Source organism: Anomaloglossus baeobatrachus, unplaced genomic scaffold, assembly GCF_048569485.1.
Source record: "Anomaloglossus baeobatrachus isolate aAnoBae1 unplaced genomic scaffold, aAnoBae1.hap1 Scaffold_328, whole genome shotgun sequence".
Classification (NCBI taxonomy): domain Eukaryota; kingdom Metazoa; phylum Chordata; class Amphibia; order Anura; family Aromobatidae; genus Anomaloglossus; species Anomaloglossus baeobatrachus.
The window spans coordinates 152,850-166,075 of record NW_027442665.1 but is presented as its reverse complement, the minus strand read 5'-3'; the positions used below and the strand labels follow the sequence as shown (position 1 = coordinate 166,075).

Genomic DNA, 13,226 nt, shown 5'->3' with positions numbered 1-13,226 from the left:
ATATGGGGATGATCAGTGAAGGGTGGTAGATATGGGGGTGACAGGTGGTAGATATGGAGGTGATCAGTGATGGGTGGTAGATATGGGGGTGACAGGTGGTAGATATGGAGGTGATCAGTGATGGGTGGTAGATATGGGGGTGATTAATGGTAGATATGGGGGTGATCAGGGATGGGTGGTAGATATGGGGGTGATTAATGGTAGATATGGGGATGATCAGTGATGGGTGGTAGATATGGGGGTGATCAGTGATGGATGGTAGATATGGGGGTGATTAATGGTAGATATGGGGGTGATCAGGGATGGGTGGTAGATATGGGGGTGATTAATGGTAGATATGGGGATGATCAGTGATGGGTGGTAGATATGGGGGTGATCAGTGATGGATGGTAGATATGGGGGTGATTAATGGTAGATATGGGGGTGATCAGTGATGGGAGGCAGATATGGGGGTGATCAGTGATGGATGGTAGATATGGGGGTGATTAATGGTAGATATGGAGATGATCAGTGATGGGTGGTAGATATGGGGGTGATCAGTGATGGGTGGTAGATATGGGGGTGATCAGTGATGGGTGGTAGATATGGGGGTGATCAGTGTTGGGGGGTATATATGGGGGTGATGGGTGGTAGATATGGGGGTGATCAGTGTCGGGGGGGTATATATGGGGGTGATGGGTGGTGGATATGGGGGTGATCAGTGTCGGGTGGTGGATATGGGGTGATCAGTGTCGGGGGGGTATATATGGGGGTGATGGGTGGTAGAAATGGAGGTGATCAGTGATGGGTGGTGAATATGGGGGTGATCAGTGATGGATGGTAGATATGGGGGTGATTAATGGTAGATATGGGGGTGATCAGTGATGGAAGGTAGATATGGGGGTGATCAGTGATGGGTGGTTGATATGGAGATGATCAGTGATGGGTGGTAGATATGGGGGTGATCAGTGATGGGTGGTAGATATGGGGGTGATCAGTGTCGGGGGGTATATATGGGGGTGATGGGTGGTAGAAATGGGGGTGATCAGTGTCGGGGGGGTATATATGGGGGTGATGGGTGGTGGATATGGGGATGATCAGTGTTGGGGGGGTATATGGGGGTGATTAATGGTAGATATGGGGGTGATCAGTGATGGATGGTAGATATGGGGGTGATTAATGGTAGATATGGGGGTGATCAGTGATGGGTGGTAGATATGGGGGTGATCAGTGTCGGGGGGTATATATGGGGGTGATGGGTGGTAGATATGGGGGTGATCAGTGTCGGGGGGGTATATATGGGGGTGATGGGTGGTGGATATGGGGGTGATCAGTGTCGGGGGGGGGGTATATATGGGGGTGATGGGTGGTAGATATGGGGGTGATCAGTGATGGGTGGTAGATATGGGGGTGATTAATGGTAGATATGGGAATGATCAGTGATGGGTGGTAGATATGGGGGTGATTAATGGTAGATATGGGGATGATCAGTGATGGGTGGTGGATATGGGGGTGATTAATGGTAGATATGGGGATGATCAGTGATGGGTGGTGGATATGGGGGTGATCAGTGTCGGGGGGGGGTATATATGGGGGTGATGGGTGGTAGATATGGAGGTGATCAGTGATGAGTGGTGGATATGGGGGGATGTTTGCGGGTGGGTGAATCACTGATGTCCGCTGTCGGTGTCGGGCAGCAGGGATGTTTGATGTCGGTGGTGGTTGGACAGAGGAGGCCGGTCTCGCCGATGGTTGGTGTCGGGCGGTGACGCGGCGGCTCCGGTTGGCCGGGCCCGTGTGATGTCACCGCTGTCTCCAGTCGGAGGAGGCGGCTGCGGGCTGAGCTGTCAGTGGTGGGTCCGGGCATGGACGAGAGAGCTGCGGGCACCGGGGGCACGAGAGACGGTGAGTACCGAGCACATTCCCGGTAATGGAGGCCGGAGAGCGCCCGACAGCGACACCGAGCAGACACCGTGCACCGGGAGGATGTACCCGCACCACCGGCACCAGACACCTGCCGCACACCATCCCCTCCTCCCTCTCTAGTAGATGGACGCTCCTCTCCTCCTCCCTCTCTAGTAGATGGACGCTCCTCTCCTCCCTCTCTAGTAGATGGACGCTCCTCTCCTCCTCCCTCTCTAGTAGATGGACGCTCCTCTCCTCCCTCCCTCTCTAGTAGATGGACGCTCCTCTCCTCCTCCCTCTCTAGTAGATGGACGCTCCTCTCCTCCTCCCTCTCTAGTAGATGGACGCTCCTCTCCTCCTCCCTCTCTAGTAGATGGACGCTCCTCTCCTCCTCCCTCTCTAGTAGATGGACGCTCCTCTCCTCCCTCCCTCTCTAGTAGATGGACGCTCCTCTCCTCCCTCCCTCTCTAGTAGATGGACGCTCCTCTCCTCCTCCCTCTCTAGTAGATGGACGCTCCTCTCCTCCCTCCCTTTCTAGTAGATGGACGCTCCTCTCCTCCTCCCTCACAAGTAGATGGACGCTCCTCTCCTCCCTCACTAGTAGATGGACGCTCCTCTCCTCCCTCTCTAGTAGATGGACGCTCCTCTCCTCCCTCTCTAGTAGATGGACGCTCCTCTCCTCCCTCTCTAGTAGATGGACGCTCCTCTCCTCCCTCCCTCTCTAGTAGATGGACGCTCCTCTCCTCCTCCCTCTCTAGTAGATGGACGCTCCTCTCCTCCTCCCTCACAAGTAGATGGACGCTCCTCTCCTCCTCCCTCTCTAGTAGATGGACGCTCCTCTCCTCCCTCCCTCTCTAGTAGATGGACGCTCCTCTCCTCCTCCCTCTCTAGTAGATGGACGCTCCTCTCCTCCTTCCCTCTCTAGTAGATGGACGCTCCTCTCCTCCTCCCTCTCTAGTAGATGGACGCTCCTCTCCTCCTCCCTCTCTAGTAGATGGACGCTCCTCTCCTCCCTCCCTCTCTAGTAGATGGACGCTCCTCTCCTCCCTCCCTCTCTAGTAGATGGACGCTCCTCTCCTCCTCCCTCTCTAGTAGATGGACGCTCCTCTCCTCCCTCCCTCTCTAGTAGATGGACGCTCCTCTCCTCCCTCCCTCTCTAGTAGATGGACGCTCCTCTCCTCCCTCCCTCTCTAGTAGATGGACGCTCCTCTCCTCCCTCCCTCTCTAGTAGATGGACGCTCCTCTCCTCCTCCCTCTCTAGTAGATGGACGCTCCTCTCCTCCCTCCCTCTCTAGTAGATGGACGCTCCTCTCCTCCCTCCCTCTCTAGTAGATGGACGCTCCTCTCCTCCCTCTCTAGTAGATGGACGCTCCTCTCCTCCTCCCTCTCTAGTAGATGGACGCTCCTCTCCTCCTCCCTCTCTAGTAGATGGACGCTCCTCTCCTCCCTCCCTCTCTAGTAGATGGACGCTCCTCTCCTCCCTCCCTCTCTAGTAGATGGACGCTCCTCTCCTCCTCCCTCTCTAGTAGATGGACGCTCCTCTCCTCCCTCCCTTTCTAGTAGATGGACGCTCCTCTCCTCCTCCCTCACAAGTAGATGGACGCTCCTCTCCTCCTCCCTCACAAGTAGATGGACCCTCCTCTCTAGTAGATGGACGCTCCTCTCCTCCCTCCCTCTCTAGTAGATGGACGCTCCTCTCCTCCTCCCTCTCTAGTAGATGGACGCTCCTCTCCTCCTCCCTCTCTAGTAGATGGACGCTCCTCTCCTCCTCCCTCTCTAGTAGATGGACGCTCCTCTCCTCCCTCCCTCTCTAGTAGATGGACGCTCCTCTCCTCCTTCCCTCTCTAGTAGATGGACGCTCCTCTCCTCCTCCCTCTCTAGTAGATGGACGCTCCTCTCCTCCTCCCTCTCTAGTAGATGGACGCTCCTCTCCCTCTCTAGTAGATGGACGCTCCTCTCCTCCCTCTCTAGTAGATGGACGCTCCCTCTCCTCCTCCCTCTCTAGTAGATGGACGCTCCTCTCCTCCCTCCCTCTCTAGTAGATGGACGCTCCTCTCCTCCCTCCCTCTCTAGTAGATGGACGCTCCTCTCCTCCCTCCCTCTCTAGTAGATGGACGCTCCTCTCCTCCTCCCTCTCTAGTAGATGGACGCTCCTCTCCTCTCCCTCCCTCTCTAGTAGATGGACGCTCCTCTCCTCCTCCCTCTCTAGTAGATGGACGCTCCTCTCCTCCTCCCTCTCTAGTAGATGGACGCTCCTCTCCTCCTCCCTCTCTAGTAGATGGACGCTCCTCTCCTCCTCCCTCTCTAGTAGATGGACGCTCCTCTCCTTCCTCCCTCTCTAGTAGATGGACGCTCCTCTCCTCCTCCCTCTTAGTAGATGGACGCTCCTCTCCTCCTCCCTCTCTAGTAGATGGACGCTCCTCTCCTTCTCCCTCTCTAGTAGATGGACGCTCCTCTCCTCCTCCCTCTCTAGTAGATGGACGCTCCTCTCCTCCTTCCCCTCTAGTAGATGGACGCTCCTCCTCCTCGCTCCTCTCTAGTAGATGGACGCTCCTCTCCTCCTCCTCTCTAGTAGATGGACGCTCCTCTCCTCCTCCCTCTCTAGTAGATGGACGCTCCTCTCCTCCCTCCCTCTCTAGTAGATGGACGCTCCTCTCCTCCCTCCCTCTCTTAGTAGATGGACGCTCCTCTCCTCCTCCCTCTCTAGTAGATGGACGCTCCTCCTCTCCTCCTCCCTCTCTAGTAGATGGACGCTCCTCTCCTTCCTCCCTCTCTAGTAGATGGACGCTCCTCCTCCTCCCTCCTTGACCTCCCCCTCCCCTCTCTAGTAGATGGACGCTCCTCTCCTCCTCCCTCTCTAGTAGATGGACGCTCCTCTCCTTCCTTCCCTCTCTAGTAGATGGACGCTCCTCTCCTCCTCCCTCTCTAGTAGATGGACGCTCCTCTCCTCCTCCCTCTCTAGTAGATTGACGGCTCCTCTCCTTCCTCCCTCTCTAGTAGATGGACGCTCCTCTCCTCCTTCCCTCTCTAGTAGATGGACGCTCTCTCCTCCCTTCCCTCTCTAGTAGATGACGCTCCTCTCCTCCTCCCTCCTCTAGTAGATGGACGCTCCTCTCCTCCTCCCTCTCTAGTAGATGGACGCTCCTCTCCTCCCTCCCTCTCTAGTAGATGGACGCTCCTCTCCTCCCTCCCCTCTCTAGTAGATGGACGCTCCTCTCCTTCCTCCCTCTCTAGTAGATGGACGCTCCTCTCCTCCTCCCTCTCTAGTAGATGGACGCTCCTCTCCTCCCTTCCTCTCTAGTAGATGGACGCTCCTCTCCTCCTCCCTCTCTAGTAGATGGACGCTCCTCTCCTCCTCCCTCTCTAGTAGATGGACGCTCCTCTCCTCCCTCCCTCTCTAGTAGATGGACGCTCCTCCTCCTCCTCCCTCTCTAGTAGATGGACGCTCCTCTCCTCCTTCCCTCTCTAGTAGATGTACGCTCTCTCCTCCTTCCCTCTCTAGTAGATGGACGCTCCTCTCCTTCCTCCCTCTCTAGTAGATGGAGCTCCTCTCCTCCTCCCTCTCTAGTAGATGGACGCTCCTCTCCTCCTCCCTCTCTAGTAGATGGACGCTCCTCTCCTCCCTCCCTCTCTAGTAGATGGACGCTCCTCTCCTCCCTCCCTCTCTAGTAGATGGACGCTCTCTCCTCCTCCCTCTCTAGTAGATGGACGCTCCTCTCCTCCCTCCCTCTCTAGTAGATGGACGCTCCTCTCCTCCCTCCCCTCTCTAGTAGATGGATCGCTCCTCTCCTCCCTCCCTCTCTAGTAGATGGACGCTCCTCTCCTCCCTCCCTCTCCTAGTAGATGGACGCTCCTCTCCTCCTCCCTCTCTAGTAGATGACGCTCCTCTCCTCCTTCCCTCTCTAGTAGATGGACGCTCCTCTCCTCCTCCCTCTCTAGTAGATGGACGCTCCTCTCCTCCTCCCTCTCTAGTAGATGGGACGCTCCTCTCCTCCCTCCCTCTCTAGTAGATGGACGCTCCTCTCCTCCTCCCTCTCTAGTAGATGGACGCTCCTCTCCTCCTCCCTCTCTAGTAGATGGACGCTCCTCTCCTCCCTCTCTACTAGATGGACGCTCCTCTCCTCCCACCCTCTCTAGTAGATGGACGCTCCTCTCCTCCCTCCCCTCTCTAGTAGATGGACGCTCCTCTCCTCCTCCCTCTCTAGTAGATGGACGCTCCTCTCCTCCTCCCCTCTCTAGTAGATGGACGCTCCTCTCCTCCTCCCTCTCTAGGATGGACGCTCCTCTCCTCCCTCTCTAGTAGATGGACGCTCCTCTCCTCCCTCCCTCTCTAGTAGATGGACCTCCTCCTCCTCCCTTCAGTAGATGGACGCTCCTCTCCTCCCTCCCTCTCTAGTAGATGGACGCTCCTCTCCTCCCTCCCTCTCTAGTAGATGGACGCTCCTCTCCTCCCTCCCTCTCTAGTAGATGGACGCTCCTCTCCTCCTCCCTCTCTAGTAGATGACGCTCCTCTCCTTCCTCCCCTCTCTAGTAGATGGACGCTCCCCTCTCCCCTTACCTCCCCCCTCCCTCTAGTAGATGGACGCTCCTCTCCTCCCTCCCTCTCTAGTAAGATGGACGCTCCTACTCCTCCCTCCCCTCTCTAGTAGATGGACGCTCCTCTCCTCCCTCCCTCTCTAGTAGATGGACCGCTCCTCTCCTCCCTCCCTCCTCTAGTAGATGGACGCTCCTCTCCTCCCTCCCTCTCTCAGTAGATGGACGCTCCTCTCCTCCTCCCTCTCTAGTAGATGGACGCTCCTTCTCCTCCCTCCCTCTCTAGTAGATGGACGCTCCTCTCCTCCTCCCTCTCTAGTAGATGGACGCTCCTCTCCTCCTCCCTCTCTAGTAGATGGACGCTCCTCTCCCTCTCCCTCTCTAGTAGATGGACGCTCCTCTCCTCCTCCCTCTCTAGTAGATGGACGCTCCTCTCCTCCCTCGTCTACTAGATGGACGCTCCTCTCCTCCTCCCTCTCTCTAGTTGATGGACGCTCCTCTCCTCCTCCTCTCTAGTAGATGGACGCTCCTCTCCTCCTCCCTCTCTAGTAGATGGACGCTCCTCTCCTCCTCCCTCTCTAGTAGATGGACGCTCCTCTCCTCCTCCCTCTCTAGTAGATGGGACGCTCCTCTCCTCCCTCCCTCTCTAGTAGATGGACGCTCCTCTCCTCCCTCCCTCTCTAGTAGATGGACGCTCCTCTCCTCCCTCCCTCTCTAGTAGATGGACGCTCCTCTCCTCCTCCCTCTCTAGTAGATGGACGCTCCTCTCCTCCCTCCCTCTCTAGTAGATGGACGTCCCTCTCCTCCCTCCCCTCTCTAGTAGATGGATGCTCCTCTCCTCCCTCCCTCTCTAGTAGATGGACGCTCCTCTCCCTCCCTCCCTCTCTAGTAGATGGACGCTCCTCTCCTCCTCCCTCTCTAGTAGGATGTACGCTCCTCTCCTTCCTTCCCTCTCTAGTAGATGGACGCTCCTCTCCTCCTCCCTCTCTAGTAGATGGACGCTCCTCTCCTCCTCCCTCTCTAGTAGCTGGACGCTCCTCTCCTCCTCCTCTCTCTAGTAGATGGACGCTCCTCTCCTCCCTCCCTCTCTAGTAGATGGGACGCTCCTCTCCTCCTCCCTCTCTAGTAGATGGACGCTCCTCTCCTCCCTCTCTACTAGATGGACGCTCCTCTCCTCCCTCCCTCTCTAGTTGATGACGCTCCTCTCCTCCTCCCTCTCTAGTAGATGGACGCTCCTCCTCCTCCTCCCTCTCTAGTAGATGGACGCTCCTCTCCTCCTCCCTCTCTAGTAGATGGACGCTCCTCTCCTCCTCCCTCTCTAGTAGATGGGACGCTCCTCTCCTCCCTCTAGTAGATGGACGCTCCTCTCCTCCTCCTCTCTAGTAGATGGACGCTCTCTCCTCCCTCCCTCTCTAGTAGATGGACGCTCCCTCTCCTCCTCTCCCTCTCTAGTAGATGGACGCTCCTCTCCTCCCTCCCTCTCTAGTAGATGGACGCTCCTCTCCTCCCTCCCTCTCTAGTAGATGGACGCTCCTCTCCTCCTCCCTCTCTAGTAGATGGACGCTCCTCTCCTTCTCCCTCTCTAGTAGATGGACGCTCCTCTCCTCCCTCCCTCTCTAGTAGATGGACGCTCCTCTCCTCCCTCCCTCTCTAGTAGATGGACGCTCCTCTCCTCCCTCCCTCTCTAGTAGATGGACGCTCCTCTCCTCCCTCCCTCTCTAGTAGATGGACGCTCCTCTCCTCCCTCCCTCTCTAGTAGATGGACGCTCCTCTCCTCCCTCCCTCTCTAGTAGATGGACGCTCCTCTCCTCCCTCCCTCTCTAGTAGATGGACGCTCCTCTCCTCCCTCCCTCTCTAGTAGATGGACGCTCCTCTCCTCCTCCCTCTCTAGTAGATGGACGCTCCTCTCCTCCTCCCTCTCTAGTAGATGGACGCTCCTCTCCTCCTCCCTCTCTAGTAGATGGACGCTCCTCTCCCTCCTCCCTCTCTAGTAGATGAGGACGCTCCTCTCCTCCCTCTCTACTAGATGGACGCTCCTCTCCTCCCTCCCTCTCTAGTTGATGGACGCTCCTCTCCTCCTCCCTTCTAGTAGATGGACGCTCCTCTCCTCCTCCCTCTCTAGTAGATGGACGCTCCTCTCCTCCTCCCTCTCTAGTAGATGGACGCTCCTCTCCTCCCTCTCTAGTAGATGGACGCTCCTCTCCTCCTCCCTCTCTAGTAGATGGACGCTCCTCTCCTCCCTCTCTAGTAGATGACGCTCCTCTCCTCCCTCCCTCTCTAGTAGATGGATGCTCCTCTCCTCCCTCCCTCTCTAGTAGATGGACGCTCCTCTCCTCCCTCCCTCTCTAGTAGATGGACGCTCCTCTCCTCCTCCCTCTCAGTAGATGGACGCTCCTCTCCTCCTCCCTCTCTAGTAGATGGACGCTCCTCTCCCTCTCCCTCTCTAGTAGATGGACGCTCCTCTCCTCCTCCCTCTCTAGTAGATGGACGCTCCTCTCCTCCCTCCCTCTCTAGTAGATGGACGCTCCTCTCCTCCCTCCCTCTCTAGTAGATGGACGCTCCTCTCCTCCCTCTCTACAATACCTCCTCCCTCCCCCTCTCTAGTAGATGGACGCTCCTCTCCTCCCTCCCTATCTAGTATGGACGCCTCTCCTCCTCCCTCTCTAGTAGATGGACGCTCCTCTCCTCCCTCCCTCTCTAGTAGATGACGCTCCTCTCCTCCCTCCCTCTCTAGTAGATGGACGCTCCTCTCCTCCTCCCTCTCTAGTAGGATGGACGCTCCTCTCCTCCCTCCCTCTCTAGTAGATGGACGCTCCTCTCCTCCCTCCCCTCTCTAGTAGATGGACGCTCCTCTCCTCCTCCCTCTCTAGTAGATGGACGCTCCTCTCCTCCTCCCTCTCTAGTAGATGGACGCTCCTCTCCTCCTCCCTCTCTAGTAGATGGACGCTCCTCTCCTCCTCCCTCTCTAGTAGATGGACGCTCCTCTCCTCCTCCCTCTCTAGTAGATGGACGCTCCTCTCCTCCTCCCTCTCTAGTAGATGGACGCTCCTCTCCTCCTCCCTCTCTAGTAGATGGACGCTCCTCTCCTCCCTCCCTTCTAGTAGATGGACGCTCCTCTCCTCCTCCCTCACAAGTAGATGGACGCTCCTCTCCTCCCTCCCTCACTAGTAGATGGACGCTCCTCTCCTCCCTCACTAGTAGATGGACGCTCCTCTCCTCCTCCCTCTCTAGTAGATGGACGCTCCTCTCGCTCCTCCCTCTCTAGTAGATGGACGCTCCTCTCCTCCCTCTCTAGTAGATGGACGCTCCTCTCCTCCTCTCTAGTAGATGGACGCTCCTCTCCTCCCTCACTAGTAGATGGACCGCTCCTCTCCTCCCTCCCTCTCTAGTAGATGGACGCTCCTCTCCCTCCTCCCTCTCTAGTAGATGGACGCTCCTCTCCTTCTCCCTCTCTAGTAGATGGACGCTCCTCTCCTCCCTCCCTCTCTAGTAGATGGACGCTCCTCTCCTCCCTCCCTCTCTAGTAGATGGACGCTCCTCTCCTCCCTCCCTCTCTAGTAGATGGACGCTCCTCTCCTCCCTCCCTCTCTAGTAGATGGACGCTCCTCTCCTCCCTCCCTCTCTAGTAGATGGACGCTCCTCTCCTCCCTCCCTCTCTAGTAGATGGACGCTCCTCTCCTCCCTCCCTCTCTAGTAGATGGACGCTCCTCTCCTCCCTCCCTCTCTAGTAGATGGACGCTCCTCTCCTCCTCCCTCTCTAGTAGATGGACGCTCCTCTCCTCCTCCCTCTCTAGTAGATGGACGCTCCTCTCCTCCCTCCCTCTCTAGTAGATGGACGCTCCTCTCCTCCTCCCTCTCTAGTAGATGGACGCTCCCCCTCCTCCCTCTCTACGAGATGGACGCTCCTCTCCTCCCTCCCTCTCTAGTTGATGGACGCTCCTCTCCTCCTCCTCTCTAGTAGATGGACGCTCCTCTCCTCCTCCCTCTCTAGTAGATGACGCTCCTCTCCTCCTCCCTCTCTAGTAGATGGGACGCTCCTCTCCTCCCTCTCTAGTAGATGGACGCTCCTCTCCTCCTCCCTCTCTAGTAGATGGACGCTCCTCTCTCCTCCCTCTCTAGTAGATGGACGCTCCTCTCCTCCTCCCTCTCTAGTAGATGGACGCTCCTCTCCTCCTCCCCCTCTCTAGTAGATGGACGCTCCTCTCCTCCCTCCCTCTCTAGTAGATGGACGCTCCTCTCCTCCCTCCCTCTCTAGTAGATGGACGCTCCTCTCCTCCTCCCTCTCTAGTAGATGGACGCTCCTTCTCCTCCTCCCTCTCTAGTAGATGGACGCTCCTCTCCTCCCTCCCTCTCTAGTAGATGGACGCTCCTCTCCTCCCTCCCTCTCTAGTAGATGGACGCTCCTCTCCTCCCTCCCTCTCTAGTAGATGGACGCTCCTCTCCTCCCTCTCTAGCTAGATGGACGCTCCTCTCCTCCTCCCTCTCTAGTAGATGGACGCTCCTCTCCTCCCTCCCTCTCTAGTAGATGGACGCTCCTCTCCTCCCTCCCTCTCTAGTAGATGGACGCTCCTCTCCTCCCTCCCTCTCTAGTAGATGGACGCTCCTCTCCTCCCTCCCTCTCTAGTAGATGGACGCTCCTCTCCTCCCTCCCTCTCTAGTAGATGGACGCTCCCTTCCTTTCTCCCTCTTCTTTTTGTAGTTGGACTTGTTTTCTTTCTTTGTTTTGACTGACGCTTCCACTCCTTACCTTAGATGACATTCTTCCTATTTCTATCTAGTCTTTTTTTTTTCCTCCTCCCTCTCTAGTAGATGGACGCTCCTCTCCTCCCTCCCTCTCTAGTAGATGGACGCTCCTCTCCTCCTCCCTCTCTAGTAGATGGACGCTCCTCTCCTCCTCCCTCTCTAGTAGGATGGACGCTCCTCTCCTCCTCCCTCTCTAGTAGATGGACGCTCCTCTCCTCCTCCCTCTCTAGTAGATGGACGCTCCTCTCCTCCTCCCTCTCTAGTAGATTGGACGCTCCTCTCCTCCTGCCCTCTCTAGTAGATGGACGCTCCTCTCCTCCTCCCTCTCTAGTAGATGGACGCTCCTCTCCTCCCTCCCTCTCTAGTAGATGGACGCTCCTCTCCTCCCCCTCTCTAGTAGATGGACGCTCCTCTCGCTCCTCCCTCTCTAGTAGATGGACGCTCCTCTCCTCCCTCCCTCTCTAGTAGATGGACGCTCCTCTCCTCCCTCCCTTTCTAGTAGATGGACGCTCCTCTCCTCCTCCCTCACAAGTAGATGGACGCTCCTCTCCTCCTCCCTCACAAGTAGATGGACGCTCCTCTCCTCCCTCACTAGTAGATGGACGCTCCTCTCCTCCTCCCTCTCTAGTAGATGGACGCTCCTCTCCTCCTCCCTCTCTAGTAGATGGACGCTCCTCTCCTCCCTCTCTAGTAGATGGACGCTCCTCTCCTCCCTCTCTAGTAGATGGACGCTCCTCTCCTCCTCCTCCTCCCTCTCTAGTAGATGGACGCTCCTCTCCTCCTCCCTCTCTAGTAGAGGGACGCTCCTCTCCTCCTCCCTCTCTAGTAGAGGGACGCTCCTCTCCTCCTCCCTCTCTAGTAGATGGACGCTCCTCTCCTCCCTCCCTCTCTAGTAGATGGACGCTCCTCTCCTCCCTCCCTCTCTAGTAGATGGACGCTCCTCTCCTCCTCCCTCACAAGTAGATGGACGCTCCTCTCCTCCTCCCTCACAAGTAGATGGACGCTCCTCTCCTCCCTCTCTAGTTGATGGACGCTCCTCTCCTCCCTCTCTAGTAGATGGACGCTCCTCCCCTCCCTCTCTAGTAGATGGACGCTCCTCTCCTCCTCCCTCTCTAGTAGATGGACGCTCCTCTCCTCCTCCCTTTCTAGTAGATGTACGCTCCTCTCCTCCTCCCTCTATAGTAGTCGGACGCTCCTCTCCTCCTCCCTCTCTAGTAGATGGATGCTCCTCTCCTCCTCCTCCCTCCCTTTCTAGTAGGTGGACACTCCTCTCCTCCCTCCCTCTCTAGTAGATGGACGCTCCTCTCCTCCCTCTCTAGTAGATGTACGCTCCTCTCCTCCTCCCTCTCTAGTAGATGGACGCTCCTCTCCTCCTCCCTCTCTAGTAGATGGACGCTCCTCTCCTCCTCCCTCTCTAGTAGTCGGACGCTCCTCTCCTCCTCCCTCTCTAGTAGATGGACGCTCCTCTCCTCCCTCACTAGTAGATGGACGCTCCTCTCCTCCCTCCCTCTCTAGTAGATGGACGCTCCTCTCCTCCCTCCCTCTCTAGTAGATGGACGCTCCTCTCCTCCCTCCCTCTCTAGTAGATGGACGCTCCTCTCCTCCCTCCCTCTCTAGTAGATGGACGCGCCTCTCCTCCCTCCCTCTCTAGTAGATGGACGCTCCTCTCCTCCTCCCTCTCTAGTAGATGGACGCTCCTCTCCTCCTCCCTCTCTAGTAGATGGACGCTCCTCTCCTCCTCCCTCTCTAGTAGATGGACGCTCCTCTCCTCCCTCCCTCTCTAGTTGATGGACGCTCCTCTCCTCCCTCCCTCTCTAGTTGATGGACGCTCCTCTCCTCCTCCCTCTCTAGTAGATGGACGCTCCTCTCCTCCTCCCTCTCTAGTAGATGGACGCTCCTCTCCTCCTCCCTCTCTAGTAGATGGACGCTCCTCTCCTCCCTCTCTAGTAGATGGACGCTTCTCTCCTCCCTCCCTCTCTAGTAGATGGACGCTCCTCTCCTCCTCCCTCTCTAGTAGATGGACGCTCCTCTCCTCCCTCCCTCTCTAGTAGATGGACGCTCCTCTC

At 57.0% G+C, this 13,226-nt stretch overlaps 1 protein-coding gene across 2 annotated transcripts in view; it reads left to right on the top strand.

The window, feature by feature from the left end:
* The first annotated feature begins 1,777 nt into the window (after positions 1 to 1,777).
* Positions 1,778 to 13,226, top strand: part of LRRC24 (leucine rich repeat containing 24) — a 148,367-nt gene continuing 136,918 nt past the window's right edge. For both annotated transcript variants that reach the window (XM_075332433.1, XM_075332432.1), the window contains exon 1: positions 1,778 to 1,884. The gene's annotated coding sequence lies outside the window, so the exon portion shown is untranslated. The remainder of the gene's footprint in view (positions 1,885 to 13,226) is intronic.